Here is a 17,446-nt window from a genome sequence, read left to right as displayed (position 1 = left end):
GTTTTCCATGTATAATATCATGTCATCTGCAAAAAGTGAAAGCTTGACTTCATCTTTGCCAATTTTGATGCCTTGATTTCCTTTTGTTGTCTGATTGCTGATGCTAGCACTTCCAACACTATGTTAAACAACAGCGGTGAGAGTGGACATCCCTGTCGTGTTCCTGATCTCAGGCGGAAAGCTCTCAGTTTTTCCCCATTGAGGATGATATTAGCTGTGGGCTTTTCATAAATGGCTTTTATGATGTAAGTATCTTCCTTCTATCCCAACTTTCTCGAGGGTTTTTATTAAGAAAGGATGCTGAATTTTGTCAGATGCTTTTTCTGCATCGATTGACAGGCTCATATGGTTCTTATCTTTTCTTTTATTCATGTGATGTATCACATTGATTGATTTGTGAATATTGAACCAGCCCTGAAACCCAGGAATGAATCCCACTTGATCCTGGTGAATAATTCTTTTTATATGCCCTTGAATTCGATTTGCTAGTATCTTATTGAGAATTTTAGCATCCATATTTATCAGGGATATTGGCCTGTAGTTCTCTTTTTTTGCTGGGTCTCTGTCTGGTTTAGGAACCAAAGTAATGCTGGCTTCATAAAATGAGTCTGGAAGTTTTCCTTCCCTTTCTATTTTTTGGAACAGCTTGAGAAGGATAGGTATTATCTCTGCTTTAAATGTCTGGTAGAATTCCCCAGGGAAGTCATCTGGTCCTGGACTCTTATTTGTACCAGCATTCTTCTCAAAGCTAGAACAAGCAATCCTAAAATTTGTATGGAACCACAAAAGACTCCAAATAGCCAAAGTAATATTGAAGAAGACCAAAGTGGGAGGCATCACAATCCCAGACTTTAGCCTCTACTACAAAGCTGTCATCATCAAGACAGCATGGTATTGGCACAAAAACAGACACATAGACCAATGGAATAGAATAGAGACTCCAGAACTGGACCCACAAAAGTATGGCCAACTAATCTTTGACAAAGCAGGAAAGAATATCCAATGGAAAAAAGACAGTCTCTTTAACAAATGGTGCTGGGAGAACTGGACAGCAACATGCAGAAGGATGAAACTAGACCACTTTCTTACACCATTCACAAAAAGAAACTCAACGTAGATAAAGGACCTAAATGTGAGACATGAAACCATCAAAACCCTAGAGGAGAAAGCAGGAAAAGACCTCTCTGACCTCAGCTATAGCAATTTCTTACTTGACACATCCCCAGAGGCAAGGGAATTAAAAGCAAAAATGAACTATTGGGACCTCATGAAGATAAAAAGCTTCTGCACTGCAAAGGAAACAATCCACAAAACTAAAAGGCAACCAACGGAATGGGAAAAGATATTTGCAAATGACATATCGGACAAAGGGCTAGTATCCAAGATCTATAAAGAACTCACCAAACTCCACACCCAAAAAACAAATAATCCAGTGAAGAAGTGGGCAGAAAACATGAACAGACACTTCTCTAAAGAAGGTATCCAGATGGCCAACAGGCTCATGAAAAGATGTTTAACGTCACTCCTCCTGAGGGAAATACAAATCAAAACCACACTGAGATACCACCTCACGCCAGTCAGAGTGGCTAAAACGAACAAATCAGGAGACTATAGATCCTGGCGAGGATGTAGAGAAATGGGAACCCTCTAGCACTGTTGGTGGGATTGCAAACTAGTGCAAATGCTCTGGAAAAAAGTGTGGAGGTTCCTCAAAAAATTAAAATATTTCTACCCTATGACCCAGTAATAGCACTGCTAGGAATTTACCCAAGGGATACAGGAGTGCTGATGCATAGGGGCACTTGTACCCCAATGTTTATAGCAGCACTTTCAACAATAGCCAAATTATGGAAAGAGCCTAAATGTCCATCAACTAATAAATGGATAAAGAAATTGTGTTTTATGTACACAATGGAATACTACTTGGCAATGAGAAAGAATGAAATATGGCCTTTTGTAGCAATGTGGATGGAGTGTTATGCTAAGTGAAATAAGTCATACAGAGAAAGACAGATACCACATGTTTTCACTCTTATGTGGATCCTGAGAAACTTAACATAAGACCCTGGGGGAGGGGAAAGAAAAAAAAAAGTTAGAGAGGGAGACAGCCAAACCATAAGAGACTCTTAAAAACTTAGAATAAACTGAGGGTTGATGGGGAGTGGAAGTGAGTGGAGGGTGGGTGACAGGCATTGAGGAGGGCACCTGTTGGGATAAGCACTGGGTGTTGTATGGAAACCAATTTGACAATAAATTTCATATTAAAAAATTTTCAAAAAAGGATAGACATATGGATGAATGGAGTACAATTGATACGCAGCAATAAACTCTTACATGTATGGTCAATTGATTTTTGACAAGGGTGACATGACTATTCTATGGAAAAAAGAGTTCTTTTCAATGAATGATACTGAAAAAAACTATGAAGTTAGATCCCTATCTTATACCATACACAACAATAATTCCAAAATAGGGCAAAGACCTAAGTATAAGAGTTAAAACTGTAAGACTTTAGAGTAAAACATAGACATAAATATCTGTTAATTTGGATTAGATAATGGTTTCTTAGATTTGACACCAAATATACAAGCAATAAAAGAAAATTTAGATCAATTAGATTTATCAAAATTTAAAGTTTTGTGCTTCAATGGGTATTATTCAAGAAAGTAAAAAGATAGCCACACAATGGTAGAAAATATTTTCTAATTTTTTTAATGTTTATTTATTTTTGAGAGACAAAGAGAGAGACAGAGTGTGAATGAGGTAGGGGCAGAGAGGGAGGAAGACACAGAATCTGAAGCAGGCTCCAGGCTCTGAGCTGTCAGCACAGAGCCCTACCCAGGGCTCAAACTCATGAACCACAAGATCATGACCTGAGCCAAAGTTGGATACTTAACTGACTGAACGACCCAGGTGTTTTGGGAGAGAATATTTTCAAATCATGTATCTGATAAGGAAGTTGTATCCAGAATATGTAAAGAATTCTTACAACTCAAGAATAAAAAGATAAATAACCCAGTTAAAACATGGTCAAAGTAACTGAATAGACATATTTTTAATGGAGATATAAAAATGACCAGTAATCACATGAAAAGATACTGTTAGTCATCAGGAAAATGCAAATCAAAACCACAACATGATACCATTTCGCAGCCACTGGGATGGTTGTAATAAAAAAGATAATAAGTGTTGGCAAGGATATGGAAAAATTAAAGCCCTTGTATGTTGCTAGTAAGAATGTAAAACGGTACACCAGTTTTGGAAAATAGTCTGATAATTCTTGAATATGTTAAACATAAAGTTACTATCTGACCCAGCAATTCCACTTTAGGAATATACTCATATTAGTTGAAAATATGTCTATACAAAAACTGATACCTAGATGTTTATAGCATTATTATTCATAGTTACCCCAATGTGGAAATGATCCAGTTGTCCATCAACTGAAGAACAGATAAATAAATTATGGTTTATCCATACAATGGAATATTATTCAGCCATGAAAACAAATGAAATATTAAAACATGGGAAAGCATGGATGGATCTTAAAACATTATACTCCCTGAAGCCAGTCACAAAAGACCACATTTCATATAAATTTATTTATATGAAATGTATAGAATAGAAAAATCTATCCAGACAGAAAATAGATTGGTAGTTGCATGGGATTTGAGATTTAGGAAAAATGGGAAGTAACTGCCTTTTGGGGTAATGTACATTTTCCAAAGCTGATGTGGACAATCTGTGAATATATTAAAAACCAGTGAATTTTATATTTGAATGGGTGCGTTGTATGGTGTGTGAATTATATCTCAGTAAAGCAGTTATATAGAACAAATGGGCAAAGAATTTGAATAGAATAGATATTTCTTCAAAGAAGGTATGCAGTGGCCAATAAGCACATGAAAAGGTACTAAACATCATTTGTCATTGGGAAAATGCAAATCAATCCACAATGTAATAGGACTTTGTACACACTAGGTTGGCTATAATCAAATAGATGAGCGACGACAAGTGTTGGTAAGGATAAGGAGATGGGGAGCCCTCCTATACTGCTGGTGGAAATGTGAAATGATGTAGCCACTTTGAAAAACAGTTGGCAGTTTTCAAAAATATTGAACATAGAGTTACCTTATATGTTCCAGTAATTCCAGCATAGGTATATACCCAGGTTCCTGGAAAACCTATACCTATGTAAAATCTTGTACCTGAATATTCATGGCAGCATTGTTATAATAGTTAATAAGTGCGAAGAACTTTTGCACTTTTGCAAAGAAATTTTCCATTAACTGAAGAACAGATAAATAAATGTGATTTATTCATAAACTATATAGTACTGTTTAACTATTAAAAGAAATGAAGTACTGATACTTGCTACAGAATGGATTAATCTTGAAAATATTATGCTAAGTGAAACAAGCCGGGCACAAAGGCCACATATATAATTCCTTTTACAATACATGTCCAAGAAACACACATTCATAGAGACAGAAAGTAAATCTATGGTTTTCAGGGCTGGGAGGGGAGAAGAGTAAAGACTGCTAATGCTTACAGAAGTTTCTTTTTGGAGTAATGAAAATGTTCTTGAATTAGATATTAGTGATGACTGCACAACTTTATAAATATACTAAAACCCACTGAATTGTGCACTTTAACAGGGTGAATTTTATGGTAAATGAATTCTATTTTAACAAAACAACCCAAACAAAATCACTTTAAACACACAACTTTCAACTTGCTGCTGACATAGTTTGAAGCCATCAGGTTATACCTGTCTGTGTAAAAATCTGGATTCTAGTCTGTGTGAAGAGTTCTCATTGTAATTGACTGCAGTGAAACAGTGCACTAATAATACTCTTTTGGGTGGCAGTGTGCCCTAAGTGTCCAGCACAGTTGAGAGGTAGCCTTTCAGTAGGTTGTCAGAATAGAGTACAAGGGCACTGCCTATTATGGTTGAAGGTTTTTGTTTTTCTTTTTTAGGGTGTTGAAACTGGTGAAGGACAGTCATGGCATTTCTAAAATCTCCTGTTCAAAGATGTGGCATAAAAAATGATTGAAAGTTTGCCCAGTGAATACCTTTCCAAGTCATTGCTGTCTCTAACCGTTTGAGAATTTTCTACTGAAAGCAAAGCAAGGCAGGTGGGAAATCACACAGAACACAGTTTGAGGTGCTTAAATTTTGATATGCATTTTGTTAAAGATTTTGTTAAAAAAACAAAATTCAACTGAGTAAGTTTGAAGGTCTAATTGGCTTTATTAACTGATTCATGAATTGGGTAGCATCCCATCCAGAAAGTACAATGATGCTTAGAGGAGTTATACAAAATGGAGTTTTTATAGAAAGGAGGGTGGGCAAGAACTTATCACCAAAATTAAAGAAAGGATTGTTTCAGGCAATACCACTTTCCCTTAGGGGGAAGAGCAGAGGGTCTTATCATGAAGATTATTTTACCTACCTTTGGGAGATAGAGAGGGCCCATAGAACAGGTACCTCATTGGTGCTGACCAGAAAATTCCCAACATTTCTGGGGGAGGTTGAAACCACGATTAATGTAAGTATTAAGCCCCAGTTTGGACCTGTGGTTTTCCTTTTGACAGTCTGTCACATTATAAACTGTTGAAACATATTGCTTTTAGCTTTATTCAGAGAATTATGGATTTCCTCAAGAGCTAATCAACAGAACCACCAGGTACCCAATAAACAAGATTCTGAAGGGAGGACATGTAGCATCAGAAATGGAACTCATAGTCTGGGTCTGCTAACTCACTTGCCTATTTTGAAAGAATATCTGTTAAACCCTCTACCAAAAAGTAATTATATTTATAATGGGGAATTCTTTTTCATGCATTGCAGGGGCCACTCTAAAAGAAAAAAAATCCAGTAGAAATATCATTTACATTCAACGTTAAATAAATTACATAATACCTAGCAATTATAGGATGGGTGGTCCTAATGGTAAATTTGATATATAGGACATCCTTCTCTGTTTGTCATTATTGCATTTGTTGATGTTTCCAAATCCTAGATTTTATGCAATTTGAGAAGTAGTGTAGTATCTAATTATTGTCAGTTTTTTAAATCATTAAAAAAAAACCTAACAGTTGAGGGGCGCCTGGGTGGCTCAGTCGGTTAAGCGTCCGACTTCAGCTCAGGTCACGATCTCGCGGTCCGTGAGTTCGAGCCCCGCATCGGGCTCTGGGCTGATGGCTCAGAGCTTGGAGCCTGCTTCCGATTCTCCCTCCCTCCCCTCCCTCTGTGTCTCCCTCCCTCTCTGTCCCTCCCCTGTCATGCCCTGTCTCTCTCTGTCTCAAAAATAAATAAACGTTAAAAAAAAAAATTGAAAAAAAAAAAAAAAACCCTAACAGATGAATTCCATTTGTAAACATAAAACTAAGGGAAGTGCTAGTATAGGATTTCAGTTATTGAAACCAGAGGCTGAACAAATAAATAGGGATAGCCTTAATGGATGATTTCTGGTCAGGAATCTCCATCATTTCTTGGGAAATTCAAGACAACAAATGCCAGTTTCCCTTAATGCAACTCATTCATTTCAGACTACAAAGCCCCCGTGATAATGTCAGTCTTTTTATCCTTAGAATAAAAAAATGTTTCCCCAAAGGAAAGAAAAAAAATGTGGCTGTAAATGCATTCCAAATATCCATTCAGACTGTTGCATATAGTGTCTTTCAGCTTATCATTTTACTTAAATTTTTTCACAAAATGACAGTTTTGGGTAATAGCTTAAACTCACCTGATTTTATCAGTGCTATGGGAAGCTGTGGAATCAGAAAAAACATCTATGTATCTAAGGATTTGAGGGAGGGGGTATATATTCCAATGATGATTTAAAGGTTGGCCAAAAAAAAAAAATAGGAAAATTTTGGGTTTTCTCTTTGAAGAATTATCTCAAATGAATTCAATTTATGATCCTTTGATTTTTTTTTTCTGAAAACCATCTGAAAGCCTAAAATAGCTTTTGGTAACCATTATCATCCAAACTTGGATGGAAATATCCATCAACATGCAAGGAAATTACTATTCCTGACTCTCTTTATGCTATGGGAAATTAGATATCTGTAGTTAGTTGCATTATCAAGTTCAATATTTATTTCTTATTATGTCACATGCTAAAGGACTTGAATATAATGCAGTGAGGGACTAATAAAGCAAGAAATCAGAAATTTCAAATACACAGCCAAAGCAATGAAAGTCAGAGTGAGGCAAACCAGGTTGTTGCGAAACAAAATAAAAATCATAATGGGAAAAAGAGGCTTTTGCCACAAATCACCTAACAGCCTTTCTGACATATATTTACTATTTTTTCTAAAATTGTATTTCCATTATTTGTTTCTAGATTTTCCCATCATGTAAATACTCATCTTTGCTTAAATTGCTGTGCCATTGGAAATATTTTTCAATGTTGAGAAAAATTTTTCTTTAATTTCTAGATTATTGTATTGTTCTCATCAATACAAATGCCAGGACCAAATCAGAATGGATCAATTTTGGGATGTCCAAACAGATGATAACCTTGGCATATTCTTCCAAGGAAGACAGATAGCAAAACCAGGAGCTTCTTTTTTACCCTGGTGTTCTCACCTCACTAACTTTATTCTTTTTTTATGATTCTTTTGGTGAGGATTTTTCTTTCACACTGGAACATTTCCCATAGAAATTTACCTTTTCCTACATGCTCCTATCTATTAAAATCATTTCAATGTTGTGTTCTTATCAACACTGTGTGGTAGGTATTATCTTCATTTTACAGATTGGAAACTGAGATCTAAAATGTTAATTGAATTGCTCAGGGTCACACAGTAAATATCAACTTAGGGATTTAATTCTTCAGACATGATATTGACTTACCTGGAAAGTTGCCTGTACTATGGATCTTTGCAATTTTCAAGCAGCAATATAACCTCTTTCTTCCTTTGTTAGTTTTTCTCTTTCTTGTCCAATTTCTTTGAACTCTCAGCTTTCACCCATGTTCAGAAAACTGTCATATTTTTATTGCTTCTTCTGCTCCTGTCATTAAACGAATTATTTCTACTATTCCTAAAATTATTCTGCCCTAGCAGTTTGACTTCCATAATTTCTACAGAATTTTAACTAAGCCTCAGAGTTTGAGTCCGGTCAAATACACTCCCTTTTATTTTCATCCTTTCTGAAATTCTCATTGATTATCTACTGAGGTTCCTCAAAATCCAGTTACTTTTTGTTTTTGTACCATGGAGGTAGCTTCCACTCCTGGCACATCAAGTAGGTGACTTCCCCTATGAAAAGGATGCACTTTTCATGATTTTGCTGTTGGCCTGTGCAGAGGCCTCACTGCTTACAACACGTCTCTCCCCATTCCTCTTTACTTAAGAAACTTTACTATGTAATAAGGCAACCTTTGTTTTCCAAACATCTCCTTTTACCTTCCTGCTAATGGTCTTTCTCCTCTTGTATCCTCATACCTCTGTCCCTCTCCTTAGCTCCTATAAGCATTATGTTGCCTCATTGTCTTTGGAATTTCCATGTCTGTATGGATTCCCCATAAGTAGGCTATTAAATTGATTATTTCCTGTTAATCTGTCTCTTTTTAATTTGATCCTTAGTCCAGCTAGAAGGACTTTGAATGGTACAGAAAATTGTTCCTCCCCAACACCCTCCTTTGACATCTCTCCAATTTACCCTAGTCTTTCACTCTCTGTTTCTGTCAGAGAGATGGCATTCTGAGACATTTTTTTACTACCCTCCTTACTTCCTGGATTTCATATAGATAACTTTCCCATATTCTGTAGTATATCTTTTCGTGATGATGTACTTTGATATTTTTTACAATAATTGTTCTGGGCTTTCAGTGGACCTGTGTGATTTGAAATGCATATCCTTCACTTCTTAGAATTTTTCCTTTATATTATTTGATAGTGACCAGCCCTTATTTTCCCTTTTATCTCTTTTTGGAACTCTTCTCAATGAGAAGGTAAAGCTCCTGAATTTAATTCTCCAATTTTTGTTATTTTTCTCACTTTTCCTAGCTCTATTATTCTATATTTTTATTTTACTGAGAGATTTTTCTCAACTTTGTCTTCTAACACTTATAATGTTAACATGTTTATTTTGGTTAGCATATTTTAATTACTCTTCTTGTTCTTTTGTGTTTCTGCTTTTCTATTTCACATAGCATGGAGTTATTGTTTTATAGACATAACGTTTCCTTTTATTACTCTGAATATTTGAAAAATTTTACAAGTATCTCTCTCTTCTTTCTTTTGTAAGACTCTTACATTTATGTTGGAACTTTTTCCTCAAATGCCTGGTGACTTATAGGCATCAGTGAATAGGGGCATCAGAAAATAAAATTGAGGGACACCTGGGTGGCTCAGTCGGTTAAGTATCCAACTTTGGCTCAGGTCATGATCTTGTGGTTCGTGAGTTCGAGCTCTACATCAGGCTCTGTGCTGACAGCTCAGAGCCTGGAGCCTGCCTCAGATTCTGTGTTTCCCTCTTTCTCTGCCCCTCCCCCACTTGTACTCTGTCTCCCTCTCTCTCAAAAATAAACATTAAAAAATAGATAGGCTACTATATTTGTCAGAACTTTTTCACTTATTACTTATAGAGACTCAATTTAAACTAGCTTAAGAATAAAGGGCAATCCCTGTCATACACAAACATAAAGCACAAAGAAATCTTCAGATATGGCTGGATTCAGGAGCCGATACAGTGTTGTCACTGTGATCTGTCTTTATCTTGTGATGTGGTTAACTCTTGTACCACATGAAATAAGTGAAAGAAAAGAGGGAAAAAGGAGTTCTGTTACCAAAAGATAGTTGTAAGGGAAAGGAACACTTGAAAGAGAAAAACCATAGCTGTTCCCTAAATCCTCTTAGAATGGCAGCATGTGAGACTCAGGATCCTAAAATATTACTTTATTTCATAGTTGAGTTATTATTGCTCTTAATAACAAAGCAAAATCTATAGCCTTCTAGGATTGTGGTCTATGATTCTCCCACACACCTACCTCTCTCCTCTACCCAAATGTGTTTGAGATGTGTCCTTCTAAAAGACAGCATAGTCTTGACCCAGAAATTCTTTTTATTCCCAAGAAATTCAACTATTTATTTATTTATTTATTTATTTATTTATTTATTTATTTTTCTTCCAAGTTTTTATTTAAATTCAAGTTAGTTAACATATAGCATACTATTGGTTTCAGAAGCAAAATTTAGTGATTCACCCTTACATATAACACCCAGTGCTCATCACAATAAATGCCCTCCTTATCCATTTAGTCCATCCATTTAGTCCATAACTTGACCAGCCTCCCCTCCAGCAACCCTCAATTTGTTCTTTATAGTTAAGAGTCTCTTGTGTTTTGCTTCCTTTCTCTTTTTTTTCATGTTCATCTCTTGTATTTCTTAAATTCCACATGAGTGAAATCATATGGTATTTGTCTTTCTCTGATGGACTTATTTTGCTTAGCATAATGCACTGTAGTTCCATCCACATTGTTGCTAATAGCAAGATTTCATTCTTTGTGATGGCTGGGTAATATTCCATTACATATATACAGAGAAAGTGGTATATATATATATACACATATACACATATATATGTATATATATATATATATATATATATACACACACATATATATACGTATATATGTGTGTGTGTATATATATATATATACACACACACACACACACACACACATACATACATATATCAGTTGATGGACATATGGGCTCTTTCCATAATTTGGCTGTTGTTGATAGTGCAGCTATAAACATTGGAGTACATATGCCAGAAATTCTTTAAGACAGTGCTTCTCAGTCTTTAACAAGTATACAAATTCTTGGGGTTCTTGTTCAAATCTAGGTGCTGATTCAGCAGGTTCTTGGTGAGGTGTGAAATTCTGTTTTGTTTTGTTTTGTTTTGTTTTGTTTTTTTAAAGATCCTGGGTAACATTGATGCTGCTGGTTCTTGGAATGGCAAGGCTTTAAGCATTTGGCTTAGCTTCTCAAGTTGCTATTGGTTAGAAACTTTTACAGAAAACTGGAAACCTAACCTTGACTATAGGGTCTTGATTTCACAAACTTCAGGATCAAACCAAGTCCTTTCGTGGCTTAGTACGGAGGCTAATGTTTCCTGGATGAGTAACTTCTAATGGCTGGAATGAAAAAGCAAATGATGAAAAAAAAAAAAGACTTTCTGGGAGGGATTTACATTTTCTGAATCTCCAGGTACCTCAGGTTCTCTCTGCTTCTGTGTGAGTACAGACCTTGGAGGAAGTCTCTAGTCTATAAAGGTGACTACAAATGGATGTGAGATCGGCCAAAATCAATCCCCTGCCTAACAGATGCTAACTGGTTATTTTTACACAATCTGAAATCCATGAAGTACTTAGGAAAGCAGATAAGAATTAAATCATAGGCTCAATAACTGGTAAGTGAATTGTCCCACCATGAAGGCATGTGTGTTCACAAATAGTAGGAAAAAAATGTCATCCTGTAGCAATGGTCCCCAATTGATATGCTCCTTTTGTTATTTAATAGTAGTACCTCAGTTCCACAGTATTATTACTCCCAAATTTAGCTATGCGTGTTTCTTTATGATAAGAATAGAAACTTGAATAATGGCAGCATGTATTTTTCACTGAAGTCCCCTGAGTCTTTTCCATATCCTTTTATATCTCTTAGAACTCATATTTAATCATTCCTCACATCCCTGAAATCTTTAAATAATAAAAAATGAAAGCACTGCTGAGCATAATCTGGCACCAGGAACAATCCTGGCTTTGACTGAGAGGTGCGGAGTGAGCACAGGCTTAGGGACAGGGGGACCCCTGTGTGTTCAGCCTGGCTCTGACATTACCTCCTTTGCGAACCTGGGGCAAGTGCTTAGCTCAGTTGCTCCAACTGAAATGGGCAGGGGGCTGATAACATTTAATCTTCCTTTCCTAGACAAAATAGCACATATGTGTTCTGTGAGAATGTGTTCACTGGACTTCATCAACTACAAAATTGGTTTGCAAGTTTCTGTCCAATTAATAATTTCTAAAATCTAAAAGAGCAGGTGACACATTATATTAGGATCACCATAATGAGTATGTTTATATTTTGCATACATATTTATATAAACTAGAGGGTTATTGCGAACACCTGTAATATCCTTTCACAATTCATAGATTTATAGATGGAAAGAACCTGAAAAGTTGACTAAATGAGTCCATCCATTTTGTAGGAATAGAACTGGAAGCACAAGGGGATTGACCTTGCCAGAGTCAGAGTGTGACTTCTTTTATGCTAGAGGCAGGAGAGAAAAAGAAGAAAAGAACATTTGTTGAGGGTCTCCTAGATGCCAGATACCCTGCTAGGGGTATAGCATTCACATAAATGAATTAATTTAGTGCTCAGACCTTTAGGATGTTACCCATACAGGTTTTCTTTGTCTAAGTCAAAGTCAGCATGATTAGCAAAAATAAGTGTGGTGTATGTCTTAGTTGTTGAAAGAGCATGTTTGCTTCTTTGTCTCATTATACCTAACTACCTCTCTAGTACAAGATTGCCAGTGGTTGAAGAATCCAGGCTAGTGAGGCAGGAGGCCTGTGGAATCTGGACCCAGTCCTTCTAAATATGTTCTGGCATCTTGAATAGAGAGTTCCTTTTCCCATAACAGGTCCCATGTTCTCCATTCCAGAAATGACACTATTTCTAGTCTCCAGGTGCAGTTTTGCAGGGTCCCGATGCTCCCATTATTACCTATAATTCCTTACCTTGTCTGCCCTTCATCTATTAACTTCTTCCCAATGCTTTTGAAACTTCCCAAAATATATCTTTGAACTTATCTTCATCTTGGACTGTTCTGAATCTTTCCCCAGGTTTTAGAGACTCTCCTCCCCCAGAATACTTTAGTTTATTATTTTAATTAGTAAAGAGTAACTATCACATATTATAGGATTATTCATGAGCCAAATACTCTACAGATGAGAGAACAGAAGACTTATAATGATATTCTGTTTTCCACAAACCATGTTGCAGTGTACTCTATAGCCTACCATCTATGGTAACATGATATCACACATCTATGAAACACATCTATGAAAACATGATATCAGAAAATTCAACCCAAATGCAAAGGTTTCCCTACTTGAACACTCATAATCCATGTCACATTTCACTAATTCTAACTGGTATCCTTTAAATCTTGCTGTAGATCCTTGTCAATTGTAGGAAATCAGTTTTCCATGTAAGAGTCATTGCTTATCTTTGCATGCTTAGAAAATTTTAACTTGCCTCCAAGTCTCATCCAAGGAAATTTCATATGCAAAGTATATGTGCTCCATAGTTTTCTTGGCTATATATATTTCAAGACTTAGTATTAAGGACATTTATAAAATTATGTGATCAGTATTCATGAAGTTGGATTTTTTTGTTGTCTCCTAAGGCAGACATATTGGCAATACTAAGCTTATTAAGAACACAACACAGTCTTGAGAATGACATCAAAAAAGTCCAGAATCCAGGACTTTCATAAACTTGGAACATGATATGTATTAATCCAATGATTCATGCATTAATCACTTAACATGACAATTTTTTAAATAAAACTCCACTTGGATTTGGTATTTGTAAGCCAAGGCAAAGTAGTTTGTGGGAATCTCAGGGTAGTGTCTTTACAAAACTAGGGGCGCCTAGGTGGCTCAGTCGGTTGGGTGTCCAACTTCGGCTCAGGTCATAATCTCGCGGTCTGTGAGTTCAAGCCCTGTGTCAGGCTCTGTGCTAACAGCTCAGAGCCTGGAGCCTGTTTCAGATTCTGTGTCTCCCTCTCTCTCTGACCTTCCCCCATTCATGCTCTGTCTCTCTCTGTCTCAAAAATGAATAAATAAAAATGTTAAAAAAAATTTAGAAAACTAGCTATTTCTATTAGTTTCTCTATGAATTATCATCATGGAGACTTTTTAATGAAGGGAACTGAGGGTTTATTATTAATTACTTGGTGAATCTGAGCTGTTCTTATAGCAATTCTGAATATTCAGAGAAATATCAGAATAGTCCAGTTGAATATTAGGAAAATCTAGAAGTTTAGAATCATCTGAATGGACTGTTAAGAAAGCCACATATTCACAAGTAAAATATATAGTTCATTTATTTCTTGCTTTGGTTACACTGACAGAGAAAATATGTTTGAGAATGATTATTTGGGGTTTTTTTTACTTCTAGGTTATTATATTATTTACCTCTGGCTGTGCACCAGACTAGCCCAAAATAATGGTTCAAAACAACCACTTCTTGGTTTATGATTCTGTGGGGTGGCAACTAGGGCTGGGTCCAGCTGAGATGGCTTGGCTCTGCCATACCAGATGTTGCACTAGACTCAATCTTATATTTGGGCCATGGTTGGGACAGCTCAGGCTACTGTCTGCATGCTCTCTCCTTCTCTAGGGGGTTTGCCCAACCTTTTACATGTAGTTCTAGAAGACTAAGCAGACAAGGTGAGTCCCAGCACTCAAGCGTTTGTCTAGCTTTTACTTGCATCTTATTTGGTGATATCTCATTGGCCAAACAAGTCACATGGCTCAGCAAAGCCATTGTGGGAGAGGACTACTCAGGGAATAGATACAGAGAGGAATGATTCTCTGTAATTGTATGGAAAGGAGTAACAACCATAATTACTAACACAAAGATCCATGGAGTCCTTTCATCTTTTAGAAAATGAATATTAGACCAGATCAGGTGTGGGCAAACTATGGCCTATGGGAAAAATTCAGCCTGCCACCTGTTTTTGTAAATAAAATTTTATGGAAATACAACCATGCCCATTCATTTATATATTGTCTATGGCTCTGTTGCACCACGGTGGCAGAGTTGAGCAATTGCTACAGAGACCCTAAGGCCCACAAAGCCTAAAATATTTACTCTCTGGACCTTTACAGAAAATGTTTGTCAATCATGAATTGGATAATTGACTTTTTTTAAATTAAAGAAAAAATTTTATATCTCTATTTGGTAAAGCAATGGCATACATTTTAATAACTGAGTTCTAGAGGTTGAAATTGAAGTGTCTTTTGGGGAATCAAAAACTAGGGTGAGAAAGGCTATATTCCCAACCAATACCTGAAGCAGTGGGCCTTTCCCTATAAATAAAGGATATGTAAAAAGATTCTACCAAGACAGGCTGTGGGTAATTTGGAGATTAAGTTACTAATCCTCTTCCTGTGTGTATATGGGTGTATGTGTGTATATTTTAAATCTTATTGATTAGCACAGCAAGTCAGTTCATGAGAGCATCAATCCTTTTCCCTGACACCCCATTTTGAAGAGTCTTCCAATGCTCACTAATTCACACAGTGCGTAATTGAAGCTACTAGATATTGCCAAGTAATCTCACTGTATTCTATTTGACAAGGTCAGAGAGCTGATAGAGGTGAGACATATATATGCATACAGGTGTTTGAATAATTAGATTTTATTGTTTTCTATATTCTTAGTTCTAATTAGACATTTCACATGCAAGAGAAATAATTTTACATGTACATACACCAAGTATAATAATTTAATATATACAATATGTGATGTATGATATACTACATAGAATAGTATGAATAATACATACCTAGGTGGACAGATCAATAGATCAATCTATCAATCAATAGTTAGATAATAGATAGATAGATAATATAGTAATATCACAATCTTACCCGGCCATGAACATTTCCCCAGTCCTTTGTTTTCTTTACTACCATCATTGCAAATATATTGATGATAGTTTGTGACAAAAAAATTCTGGTGTTTTAATGCATCCTCTTTGTATGTTTTGAAATTTTCCATTGATTGTCACTTCAAATATCTCTGATTCAACCTAATTTCTATCAAACTCTGAGTCTTGGGCATCTCCAACTTGTATGACAGTATGTATATATAGGTTAATATTCTATGCTGGGCTAATGCCAACTTTAGGCTGAAGTACTGTTTAATAATTAAGGGTCAACATAAATCAGAAAAGCAGAAATATATACTTTAAGTGTGACCTTCAACATATTACTGTTTTGTTAATCTCAAAAACATAATGGTTACCAATTTAAAAATTTCAGTGATTTGATGTTGATATTGTCAGGACTAAATTTGTTAGCCTATATAGTTTATAAGAGTGTCAGGTACATAGTGTTTGCTGTAATTGTTACTGTCAGTTCATGTTGAATTTATTGAATACTACTATGCTCATATTCATATATTTGTTGAGTTTAATTATGTGTATACAAAAATGCATGCATACCCCATCCTATAGAAATATAAAAAAGAGAAGTAAGGCTAAGAGTTAAGTGAAAAAGACAAAATGAGGCCAAAAAATGGAGAAACAAAGCATGGTTGGCATCTGGGGGAACTACCAAGCAGGCTGGAACATATACAAGGAACTAATGTTGTAAATGTTGAATATTTATAGATCTCCCAATTCATCCCATATTGTGAGTGCTCTCTGGGAATGGACATGGTGGCTTAAAGGCATATTTGGTAAAATTAAGCAAGGAATTTTTCTATCAGTTTTTAAAGAAGATTTTATTTTTTTAGAGTAGTTTTATGTTTATAGAAAAATTGCTTGTAAAGTATAGAGAGTTACCATATACCCCTCCTACTTCCTCCTATTCCACAGTTCCTCCTATTATTAACATGTTGCATTAGTGTGGTGCTTTTGTTATAACTGATCAAGCAAACTGATACATTATTATTACCTTAAGCCTATGATTTACATTAAAGTTCACTTTTGCTATTGTACATTTTGTAGGTTTTCTCACATCCCAAATGTCATATATCCACCATTACAGTATCCTACTGAATAGTTTCTCTGCCCTAAAAATGCCCTGTACTCCACCAATGTATCCCTCCCCCTTTCCTCTGACCCCCTTGGCACCTACTGATCATTTTACTGTCTCCCATAGTTTTGCCTTTTCTGGAACATCATGTAGTTGGAACCACCAGATTGGCTTCTTTTACTTAGTAATATTCATTTAAGTTTCCTCCTTTTTTTCATAGCTTGATAGTTCATCTGATTTTAGCATAATATTCTGTTGTATGGATATACCACAGTTTGTATCCATCCACCTTTTGAAGAACATCTAGTTGTTTGAAAGTTTTGGCAATTATGAATGAAGCTGATATAAACATTAGGTGCAGGTTTTTGTGGGGACATAAGTTTTCAATTCATGTTGGTAAACACCTAGGAGTGTGATTTCTGGAGCTTTTGGTAAGCCTATGTTTAGCTTTGTAGGAAACACCACACTGTCTAAGGTGGTTGAACCATTTTGCATTATCACCATCAGTGAATGAGAGTCCCTGTTGTTTGATATCATCACCAGCATTTGGTGTTGTCAGTGTTTTGGATTTTGGCCATTCTAATGGGTTTAATTTGCAATTCACAAATGAATATGATGTTGAATTTCTTTCTATATGCTTATTCACC

Source organism: Herpailurus yagouaroundi, unplaced genomic scaffold (genome assembly GCF_014898765.1).
Source record: "Herpailurus yagouaroundi ecotype Mexico unplaced genomic scaffold, PumYag 201, whole genome shotgun sequence".
NCBI lineage: Eukaryota > Metazoa > Chordata > Mammalia > Carnivora > Felidae > Herpailurus > Herpailurus yagouaroundi.
Note: the sequence above shows the minus strand (reverse complement) of the source record.